General features: G+C 43.8%; 1 protein-coding gene across 5 annotated transcripts in view; it reads left to right on the forward strand.

Moving 5' to 3' along the window:
* Positions 1-12154, forward strand: part of LDB2 (LIM domain binding 2) — a 332563-nt gene that overhangs the window by 242134 nt on the left and 78275 nt on the right. The gene's annotated exons all lie outside the window — the stretch shown is intronic.

Here is a 12154-nt window from a genome sequence, read left to right on the forward strand (position 1 = left end):
ACGTAGAAAATCTGGGCGCCGTGCTAGGAAACAAGTACCGAAATTTTATCTGCGGCTTTGCTATATTTGACACAAAGAGGGCATCAGTATTGACTCAAAGGTATCTTTCTTGGTTTCATTATATGTATGTGCTGAACTAAAGCCTTTGGGTTTAGTCCTTAGGTTACAGCAAACTGAACAAATGTTCTACCAAACCTCTTCCAGCAGGTGTAGATTAAGAGAAGGAGTAACTGATTAATTTGATTTGATTTGTAGAAGAGACTGGCTTGTTAGTACAACACGTGTTTGTATAGTTCCAGACAATCCTATGTCTATCATCTATAAATTGATATGCCAACATGTGTGCATGTCTGTTAGAATGCTGGTTGAGCAAGATACTGTATGTAACAGTGATCCAGGTGGTCTATCTGAGTCATACTGTAGGTCCAATCATATTGTTTACACTAGCTGTTTTGCCATTTGGTGGTAATAAATTCACCTTAAGATTATACTAGTTTTCAAGTAGAGATGTTTGAATGACCACATACTGTATGTATTCTGAGATGAGGTAGACAAACAGGGTCTAAAATTTTCGAGTATTTCTTGAATTTGATAGTTATTAAAATTGTTTTGGTAAGTTTCAGAAAGTTAAACACTTAACCATTTTCAGTCCAGCTCAGAATTGTTTGTCAGTTTGCACCTATCTTGGATTATATAATTTTTTTGTGGTGGTTTTTAATTGAAGGGAGCCAACCTTGAAGACTACTGTATCATTACAAGATGTTTTTGGAATTATATAATGTATTTAAATTATGCTTTAAAAATACAAGAATAATAATTTTATCATGATTAGTAAACCTTGAATGTGAATGGTGAGCAGCGGACAGGAAGGGTATTTTCAAACCACAAATTCAAATGCAGATACCGTATGATCTTGATTATCACCTGTGTAAAGTTTATATATCAGTTCACCTTTTTAATGCATAGGCTTACTACACTAAGGTTCTTCTTATTCATACCATTGTATCTTTATTATTGCATGATGTATTGAAATACTGTTTAGTTCCAGTAATACAATCAGTGGCGTACGTTCGTCCCAGTTGCCCGGAGGCAAGATAAATAGTGGTGCCCCCCCACTCCACACAAACACACCACCTTATATAAATATATGTTTGCATGTATGTATATTATCTTAAAAATAAAGAGAATGTGACATCTATGGTCCTACTAGGAGGGGGAGTCAGCCACAGAAACGATATTGATGGCTTTAAATTAACTGATTCAAACAAGCAGAGGAGGAGAGGTGCCCCCTTGGGAGCAGGAGCCCGGCGGCAGATGTCTCCATTGCCTCCCAGAGTTACGCCTCTGACTACAATAACTGAGATTGGAACAATTCCTGTCGATCCTTACATTGTATTTTATTCATAATTTTCTGTTGATATATTTTTATTTTTAACTAATAACCAAAATAAATAAAATCAACTAGTACTAGTTTCAAGGCACACAGTTCTAAATTTGTTGAAAATAAAATTCAAATATAGAAATTAAATATAATAAAACGGTATTGTTTCCTAGCACGGCGCCAGTGATTTTGATTGTATCCATCGGGTCCGAAAAAATCGGGTCGATCGAATCGCATGCAACCAAATTGCATGTGATGCGATTGACATGATCGACGCGATTTTTACATAGGAACCAATGTAAAATGGTCCCTGAGACCCGATTTTACATTAGGCCCAATGTTAAATGCCCCCCAGAGGCCAATTTTCATTTTAAACCCACCCTGATAGGTCAAATGCCCCCCCATTGTTAACGCCACCCCACGATGAACGCCAACCCGAAGCGTGGCGAGCGCAGCAAGCCCGCGAGGGGCAGCGGTACGCGTCCTCCGACCTTTTCATACCCCCACTATCCACGTCGGTGTGGAGTTGATTTTATATAGTGTGGCGAGCGCAGCGAGCCACCGAGCCCGAAGCGTGGAGAGGGGACGCGCATTACTTCACAGGTATTATGCGTCCCCTCGCGGGGCTCGCTGCGCTCACCATGCTTCGGGCTCAGTCGCTCGCTGCGCTCGCCACATTATATAAAATCAACTCCACGCCGACGTGGATAATTGGGGTATGAAAAGGTCGGAGGACGCGTACCGCCGCTCCTCGTGGGCTCACTGCGCTCGCCACGCTTCGGGTTGACGTTCATCGTGGGGTGGCGTTAACAATGGGGGGGGGGCATTTCACATACAAATTACCCATCATGGTGGGTATAAAATAAAAAATCGGGTATGGTGGGCCATTTAACATTGTTCCCTATGTAAAATCGGGTCCATCGCATTGGTCGCATTGTATGCCATTATAATGGCATACAATGGACCCGGTTTTACATAGGAATTTACCGTTGAGTACGATGCATTCAATGTTAAATCACGGCAGTCGGGTCGGTCGCATCGCATGCCATTATAATGGAATGCGATGGACCCGATTTTCTAATTGTCGGGAAAGGCTAAAAATAGCCCGAAATCGCGTCGGTTGGGTCCCATCGCATAACTTAACTTAAGGTATACGATGGGACCCGATGGGCGCCATGCTAGGAAACAAGTACCAATAAAATAATGACATGAAATACATTATTCAGGTAAATTAATATAATATCAAGAAGGTTAACGTTACAATTATTGTATACAATATTGTATACAATATCGCATCTCATCGCATATCGGTTATGCGATGAGATGAGATCTAGTACAAAAAGTATGTGCAGCATACTCATCTCATCTCATTTTATCGCAAAACCGAGATTCGATGAGATGCCATATTGTATACAATATTGCAGCAGCGCTTACACCCGGGGACACCCGCCGCGCATGCAGCCCTGTGCCATCTCCCTGCTAAGGGGAGGACGAGTCCCATCTGCTGCGCCTGTCACAGGCTGGCATAGTGCTGCTACCAGCCATAGTGCGGTGCGGACAGCTGGGGAGACAGGGAAGCGGCGGATACAGGCTCCTCTCCTCCTTCTCCTGGTGCCCGTACAGTGGCTGATAATGTCTGCACTGAAGCTGCTGTTTCCAGCGGCTGGCCTTGTCTGTGGGGACCGCAAACAAAGAAGGTGGGGCAACCGCCTATAGACATGCCCTACATGTATAGACAGATTTCAGGTCTGTGTCCCACTCAAACAGGCACTGACTGCTTCCGGCTGCACGGAGGGGGCGCTCCTCTGCCAGCAGTTGCAGCAGATCCTCATCTCTCCCAGCGCACTTGGCAGCTCCCCCGCTGCTTCTGTTGTGGATTATTATTTAGCAGGCTGTAAGTTATTACTACTTTGTTGGTGTTTATGTATAAGTGTTAATAGCTGTGTGTCTTTTTTGAGCCTTTATATTAGTAGGTGAAAATATAAATAAATGCAGCCAGAGTTTGAGTTACCCACATGATCCAGCTTATTAAGATCCAGAAAATGAAAATTCTGCTGTATCTTAGTATATCATGTCTGGTAGATACAGTTGACCTCCCCCATGGAAATAAACAAGGCATGATTAATGCGCACCTCCGATCTCGGCTGGCCGACAGAATAGAATGAAAGGGAACCTCCATCCTCCAGGTAACAGCGGGCTGTTGGCTGCACAGTGAGGAGTTCACTTCAGCCATTACACTGCAATGTGTGTGGGTTGAGAGTGGGGGGGGGGGGGGGTGAGGAGAGTGAGGGGGGGCGCCTTGACATGGGCCTGCTCCGGGTGCCCTGGCTTCACCCTACACCACTGCAATATTGTATACAGTATGGGCACCTTTATTACAAACTCTCCTAGTTTAAGCATAAGGATTGGTCTGCAAGGAGGTAAAATGGATATTGTTATTTAAATGTAAATTATACCTAGAAAATGTAGTATCACACTGGTACAGAGGATGTATTAGAATCCTTGCCTCTTAGACATTGCCCCTTAGACATTCTATGCTGGTTTCCACTATACTGCAACATGGAGACCATTGGCTATTCTGGTCGATTTGGTCTGATGCGAAGTCGCCAACCCACCATTGGCAAGGCGCGTCCTTTTGCTGCAAATGGATGTTTTACATAATGGTTGTTTTACATGTCGTTAACGATGCTCGCTCCCCCGTCCAGCATGTTCAGGCAGGGAAGGATCTTGTTAACGATGGCTATGCTGCAGCGACAGCATGGCTGTCATTCGCCCCCTGCCACTGCTCACTTGGGGAGTATGCACTTGCCGATGCCGGCAAACCCCGCTGGGTCCCCGCAAGTATATATCTGCAGTATATAATCCCAGCCACGTCTTATGCTCACACTCTGAGGAGCACAGGATACTGCTTCTATCTTATGTCTGCTAACCGATAAAGCAACAAGGTTGGGATTGTGCTTGGGAGGAAAAGAGCGCCACCTAGGGTGCTTTCAGAGCCAGCGCAATCAATACTGTCTATCATTAGAAAACAGCACAATCTGTTTGGGGCTGAATATGTAAAGAGACACAATGCTGATTTTGTAGAAATTCATTACATATTTCATCAATGCACTGATTATGTCGTACTGCTTCATGAATATTATAGCTTGTTTTGTGGGATTTTTTTTTTAATTCTTTTTAGACAAAAAATAATCATATAAGGTGTTACTAGTGTTTTAAACCGAAACAAATGGAAGTGAAGACTTCTTTAGTGAGATTAATTGTCAAAACCACAGGTTTAAGTACTCGTTTCCAGATTTACTGGCAGGGCCATCTTAACGCATAGGCTTTAAGGGCAATTGCCCTAGTGCCCCAGAATGCTAGGGATCCAAAAGCCTACAGCCCCCCATCGGCAAGGACTGGATGCCCGTTAGCAGCCTGTACTACCTGCCATTCCCATCATAAAGGGCCCCCCTAGCCACAGCGCACCCTGCAACCCATTGATGCCGATGATTCCCGCCGTGAAACCTTCTGCCTCGCAGTCTGTGGGCCGCCCGCCCCACAGACTCGCACAGCATTACTGTTAGTCTGGGAGGGGACTCGGCAGCCGCGCCAATGACCTGCGGCTGGAGGCTGGTTCCTGGCTTCTAAGTTCTGCCGCTCTGCTCTCTCTAGTGAGCAGCGCCGCTGCAGAGTCCCGAGTCCCGAACCGAGTCCTTGTATGTATGTATGTATGTACAGTATGTATGTGTGTGTGTATATATATATATATATATATATATATATATATATATTTATAAGTATACATGTGTGTGTGTGTGCTTACAGTGTATATGTGTGTATATGTATGTATGTATGTATATATATATATATACTCCATGAAAGAGGTGACACTCTGAGACGGTTTAGTGCAACAATCAAGCATGGATTTATATGGATTTACGTTTCGGGGCTGCGCCCCTTTCTCAAGCCACAACAAGTGACTTGATGTGGCTTGAGAAAGGGGCGCAGCCCCCGAAACGTTGCCAATAAATCCCCGCTTGATTGTTGCACTAAACCGTCTCAGAGTGTCACCTCTTTCATGGAGTACATATTGGAACTGCCTGCGGACAGTATTCTAGCACCTGGGCAAGGATCACTCGTAAGGCAAGAGGGAGTGCCGGTTCAACTGACTTATATATATATATATATATATATATATATATAGAGAGAGAGAGAGAGAGAGAGAGAGAGAGAGTGGCGGATTCAGGGGGGGGCACCCCGGCACGTGTCCCCCCTGTCATTCATTTTCTAGCTGAGGACCAGGGCTTTCCAACGAGCCCAGCGCCGTGTCTCTAGCCCCCCAGGAACCGGAGATATCGCCTGGCAAACCTGTAACGTTTTTTCCCCATAGGATAATATTGGACCCGTCAATTCCGACCCCCACCCGGTTCCGACGGCTGCCAGTTCCCGCCCTGGCATCACAGTCCAAATCGGTCAATCGGTTCCAGAGATATTGCGTGTAAACCGATTTTTTATTTTTGAAATGTAATTTCATGGCTGTTCATGATTTTAAGGGCAGGTTACTCTGGAACCAAACGTTCCAGTTTCACTGGACCAAAATCATTCAAAGCCCACTCAAAAGTTCTTCAATATAATACTTGTCTCATGTAAATGGGTCAGTTGGTTCCGAAGATATAGCCGGTTAAATGAGATAACTGGTTAAAGGGGGGAGGGGTGGTTTTTTCTCCCCCTCACACCAGAAAATGCAGGGACTAGGCTGGTGTAAAAGGGGCCAACCTGGGAATGCATTTTCTGGTGTGAAAGGGGTATTATTTCAAATAGCCGGGACCTGCAGTGATCTGAATACAGCCAGGCTCTGCCACTGTCAGTGGCTATCACTTCTGCCTGGCGGCAGCTGTCCCCCATTTACCACGAGCATGTATTCCCCTTGGCAATGAGCATGTAATTCCACATGGCAACGAGCATGGAACCTCTGCCAATGAGCATGGAACCCTTGGCAATGAGCATGTAGAGAAGCAGCACTTCTCTGCTCTTATGTAGCATAATTTTTAATAGGCATTATGGTGTTTGGCATAACACATAATGGACATAATGGCGTGTAACTTAACATGTAATGGACATTATGGTGTAAATGTTTAATGCTCACCTTTGGTGGACAATGTCCCTGTTTATGAAGTGTATTGTGAATTTTGGCTTAATCTGTGTGGCATTATGTGATTTCTGGCTCAATCCATGTGGCATTATGAGAATTTTGGCTCAATCCGTGTGGCATTATGTGAATTTTTTCCCAATCCGTGTAGCATTATGTAAATTTTGGCTCAATCCGTGTAGCATTATGTGAATTTTGGCTCAATCCATGTGGCATTATGTGAATTTTGGCTCAATCCGTATGGCATTTTATGCATTTGGCTCAATCCGTGTGGCATTATGTGAATTTTGACACAATCCATTTGGCATTATGTGAATTTTGGCTCAATCCGTGTGTGTTATTGTGTAAATTTTGGCTCAATCCATGTGGCATTATGTGAATTTTGACTCAATCCATTTGGCATCATGTGTAAGGGGCAAGTATAATGGGGTCTAGTATTTTGTTGCATAATGTGTAGAAGTTGTATATGGTGTTGACCCGCCCCTGTTGAGTGGCCACACACCCTTTTCTGGAGCGCGCCTTTGGCGCGCGCACAACTACATCCTTGACTTTGTCGCCATGGTGGGCCTGTGTACTTTAAATGCCAGGGCCTATTTTGAATTCCATTCCCACCCTCTCCTGCCGCTCTCTTAGCATGTACACTGGCACCACTAACACCGCCCCTCCCCCACCCAAACCCTTTTTTATCATGGTGCCCCCCCTGTCATTTTATCCTGGATCTGCCCCTGTATAGAGAGAGAGAGAGAGAGAGAGAGAGAGATAGAGAGAGAAATCCAGGTGGACCGGCACTCCCGTTGCACTGGAATACTTTCACCGGTGCCCCACAGTTTCAAACAAGCATGTTCATGAGGTGGGTAGGTGCGGCACTCAGCTTTCTCATTCAAGAAGAAAATGACGACAGGACCAAGTCGACGTGTCTTGTCGTCATTTTCTTCTTGAATGAGAAAGCTGAGTGCCGCACCTACCCACCTCATATATATATATATATATATATATATATATATATATTCTGTGATTTGAAAAAGGATTAACATCTGAAACGTTATCCGCACCACTTGTGTTGTGTGTTCATTTGGAAGTCCGTGTGTTATCCAGTGTTATTGCAGAGTGCCGGTTCCTTGGTCTCTCTCTCTCTCTCTCTCTCTCTCTCTCTATATATATATATATATGGTACTTATGTAGTAACTGGGCTGCCGATTTTGAAATCGGGTCCATCGCATCGCATCGCACCCGACCATATCGCATGCGATGCGATGCGATGCGATGCGATGGACCCGATTTTTCCATAGGATTCAATGTTAAAATGGACTGAGTCCATTTTAACATGGAATTCAATGGGAAAAAGGGGTCCTTTTCATACCCCTACTATCCAAGTGGGCATGGAGTTGGATATAAACCTGTGGCGAGCGTAGCGAGCCACCGAGCCCGAAGCGTGGCGAGCGTAGCGAGCCCCGCGAGGGGACGCAGAATACCGTCCCCTCGCGGGGCTCGCTTCGCTCGCCACGCTTCGGGCTCGGTGGCTCGCTACGCTCGCCACAGGTTTATATCCAACTCCATGCCCACTTGGATAGTAGGGGTATGAAAAGGACCCCTTTTTCCCATTGAATTCCATGTTAAAATGGACTCAGTCCATTTTAACATTGAATCCTATGGAAAAATCGGGTCATCGCATCGCATCGCATCGCATCGCATCGCATCGTATGCGATGCGATGCGATATCGCATCGCATCGCATCTGATTGTATGCCTTAACTTAAGGCATACAATCAAAAAATCGGCAGCCCAGATACTACATAAGTACCATATATATATATATATATATATATATGTGTATATATATATATATATATATATATATATATATACTGTATATATATATTGGGATGGCGGAATTGAAGCAGCACTCACGGATTTCAATTGAAAATTGGTGCAAAGTTTATTGCAAAAACAGGTTCTACATGTTTCCGGCTCTGTTGTACGTCCTCAGGGATCAGTGAAATAGTGTAAATGGCACAATAAAATACCCAAAGAGAATCCCACCCACCAAACAGACACAACCCACAATTTTATTGTTTATTAGGATTTCTAAAAGCTACAAAGACTTCAGGGTGCCGCCTCGTCTACCCCTACTATATGCAGTGACTATTTGTCACAGAAGGGCAACTGGAGTAATAACTCAAAGTACACAATTGAGTGCTGGTTTTTCTCTTTTTCTCTTTTTCTCTTTCTCTCTCTGTCTCGCCCATGCTGATGATAAGATAAGACCAGACCAGTCATGTGATATATTGTTGTTTTATTATGTGTTTCACCCTGCCTTTGTTACAGATCACTACAAGAAAGCTGAAATGAAATGTTTGTGTCATATGGTGAAACTTGTAGCAAGGAGGGCGTTGGAAATATCCCAGCTGTGCATGCATGCTAAGCACTAGGACCCAGGGAGGTATATCCTCCAATCTCTTCTACTGCTGCACCATTTGAAGGCAGCCATTTGTACATACTTACCTTAATACTGTAAGAAGAGACATGATGAGGACACAGGTCTCCCACTTACCTCTGGGGAGACCTGCAATATAAACAAAGAAACATAGAATTTGATGGCAGATAAGAACCTTTTGGCCCATCTAATCTTCCCCTTTTTAACCATATTGTTACCTTTAGCCCTGTTTGATACTTATTTCTTTGTAAGAAATCCTTATATCTTTACCATGACATAAACTGGTTTTTAACCATGTGTAAACTGCTCTACCATCTTAGCCTCTACCACCTCCGACAGGAGGATATTCCACTTGTCCACTACCTTTTCTGTGAAGTAATTTTTCCTTAGATTTCCCCACAACTTACCTCCCGCCGGTGTCAGTGCATGTCCTCGTGTTCTAATACTTCTCTTCAGTTGAAGAATGTTTCAACCCTGTAACACTTCCTGCAAGCTGCATACACCCACCAGCTGGTGAGCTATATAGAAACCCCCCCCCCATGATGTGCTCAGCTGTATTTTTGACTAACCTTTCAAGCAGATACTGTATTATGCAATTGATCACTAAAATGTTATTAATCGGCATAGTTTGAATTAAGTGAGTTAATAAAAACTGAAAAACTGCACAATGTAGCCATTTGCATCTGAATACATTTAAGCTCAATCAAACATGGTTAAAAAAAATTCTTCTTTGAATCCAGTCTAAATTTGTAAGTCCTTCTTAAGTTAGGGAAGTTATTGTACATTTTTAAAATGTAAGTTATGTATTCTATTATTCTTATTTTCAAATAACTTAAGATATTCTCAAGCTATTTGAAACATATTGGAGCATCTGTAATCAGCAAGGTAATTTATACTCTGATGAAATTGTTGAGCATGATGAAACGCATCAGCAAAGCTTTGAAAAAGAAGTCCTCAGTTTATTTGAGCAAACACTGATGCATGATAGAGTGTGACCTAACTGGTACATATACACTAAATACAGGTTAAAAACAAATTCACTAACTTCTGCTATCCCTCAGTCGGATACATTTCCTCACACACAGACCTGAAGTATGACCCGGATTCCTGCAAGAATTACTACAAGGACAAGTGATGGTTTTCCAACTAGGTTACATTAGCAGTGAGACATCAGGTTGTATTTCATCAGGTGCCTGCTTGGGATGTACTGTTTAGCTGTCTCTATTAGAGTGCTTCAATTGATGAATATTGATTTTATTCTTACCTTTGAAATCTATAAACGTTTTAACCAGAAGACAGAGTGAGTTATACTATTATTGCTAGGGACGTTTGGCTGATATAAACTTTTTCATGATTAAAATATATTGAGTTGTGGAAATTTATGAAAATCAGAACAATATGGAATATGAGTTTTGCTGTGATTTTATTTGATATGTTTATGTGATGTTCTGCATTTGTTATGTCTTTATGTCTTTATATCAATTGTTGTTTACATAATCATGATTTTGTTTAATCATTCATTCAGAATTATTATCTGAAAATACTCCATTCCTGCACCTTGGTGTGTTTCTTTAATTCCAGTTCTATGCACCTGTACTGAATTGGCGGATGGAGCAGTGGCGTAGCTACGTTTTGGGCGCCCACCCCCCCCCCCCCCCCCCCCCCCCGTCGCCGCCCTGCCGAGCACCCCTACCCCGCCGCCCCGCCGAGCACCCCTACCCCGCTGCCCTGCAGCCCATGCAAAGGCCCCTCAAAAAATTGTTAACGCCACCCCATGATCAACGTGAACCCGAAGCGTGGCGAGCGCAGCGAGCCCGCGAGGGGCGGCGGTACACGTCCTCCGACCTTTTCATACCCCCACTATCCACGTCGGCGTGGAGTTGAGAATAGAAAGTGTGGCGAGTGCAGCGAGCCACCGAGCCCGAAGCGTGGCGAGGGGACGCGGATACCTGTGAAGCCCGCGAGGGGACGCGGATACCTGTGAAGGTATCCGTGTCCCCTCGCGGGGCTCGCTACGCTCGTCACGCTTCGGGCTCGGTGGCTCGCTGCACTCGCCACACTTTCTATTCTCAACTCCATGCCGATGTGGATAGTGCGGGTATGAAAAGGTCGGAGGACGCGTACCGCCGCCCCTCGCCGGCTCGCTGCGCTCGCCATGCTTCGGGTTAACGTTGATCGTGGGGTGGCGTTAACAATTTTTTGGGGGGCCATTTCACACTTCAGGGGGGATTTTGGGGGTCTGTGGGCCATTTAACATTGTTCCCTATGTTTAATTGGGTCAATTGAGGCATTTTACATTGTTCCCTATGTAAAATCGTGGGCATCGCGTCGTTCGCATCGCATGCGATTTTTTGCATGCGATTTTTTGCCCACGATGCGACCGACACAATTTTTTTACCTGCGATGCCCGAGATCCAAATCGTTGTGGCCGTGCTAGGAAACAAGTACCAAAAATTCTCCCTTGAGGTTACTAACTGTGGGATTGAATATATGTGATTATTACATTTATTGTAATGGCTGTATGGTGTACCTGCTCTCTCGTGTCTACTGTATATTGTATAGAAACACTTCTAGAAGACTGGAGAAACCTTTTTGAGGTAACAAGTTTTGGCATAACAATTTTACTGAATATTAATATTATTAATAAATAAATATTTACTGTATTAGTGTATTTACACTTTGCTCAATGCCCCATCAAGCAAGATAGTCACTCTTTTTTTCATTATTTAACTTTGTTATCTGGGTCAAAAACACTTTATCATATGGCTCAAAAAGCATCTATAGGGTGCAAAATCCCACTCATTTGTTCTTCCAATAAGAACAATCACAGTGAACTTTAAAAAATATTATTATTGAAGTGGATGGCAATGGATGCTACTACTCTCGCCAACCCTACACCAACTCCTGGTAATACAATGGTCTCTCTAGATCACCAGTGTAAGCTCCTCTTCTAGGCGCACAATAACTAATTCACTGGACATGCTGGAATTGAGAAAGCTTTAAATTAAAACTCCTGTCCATCTATATTGTAGTTTACACTCTTACAGGGCTTCAAAGACTAAGGGGGGTATTCAATCTGTACCAATATTTCCCGACAGGGTAAATATTGGCACTCACCTATTCAATTCTGCCATTAACGACAGCATTGAAGAGTGTCAGATCCGACTTTTTAAAAGATCTGTTTTGTCGGAAACGGGCGTGGATTGTCG

This window comes from Crinia signifera, chromosome 1 (assembly GCF_055691185.1).
Source record: "Crinia signifera chromosome 1, ASM5569118v1, whole genome shotgun sequence".
Taxonomy (NCBI): Eukaryota; Metazoa; Chordata; class Amphibia; order Anura; family Myobatrachidae; genus Crinia; species Crinia signifera.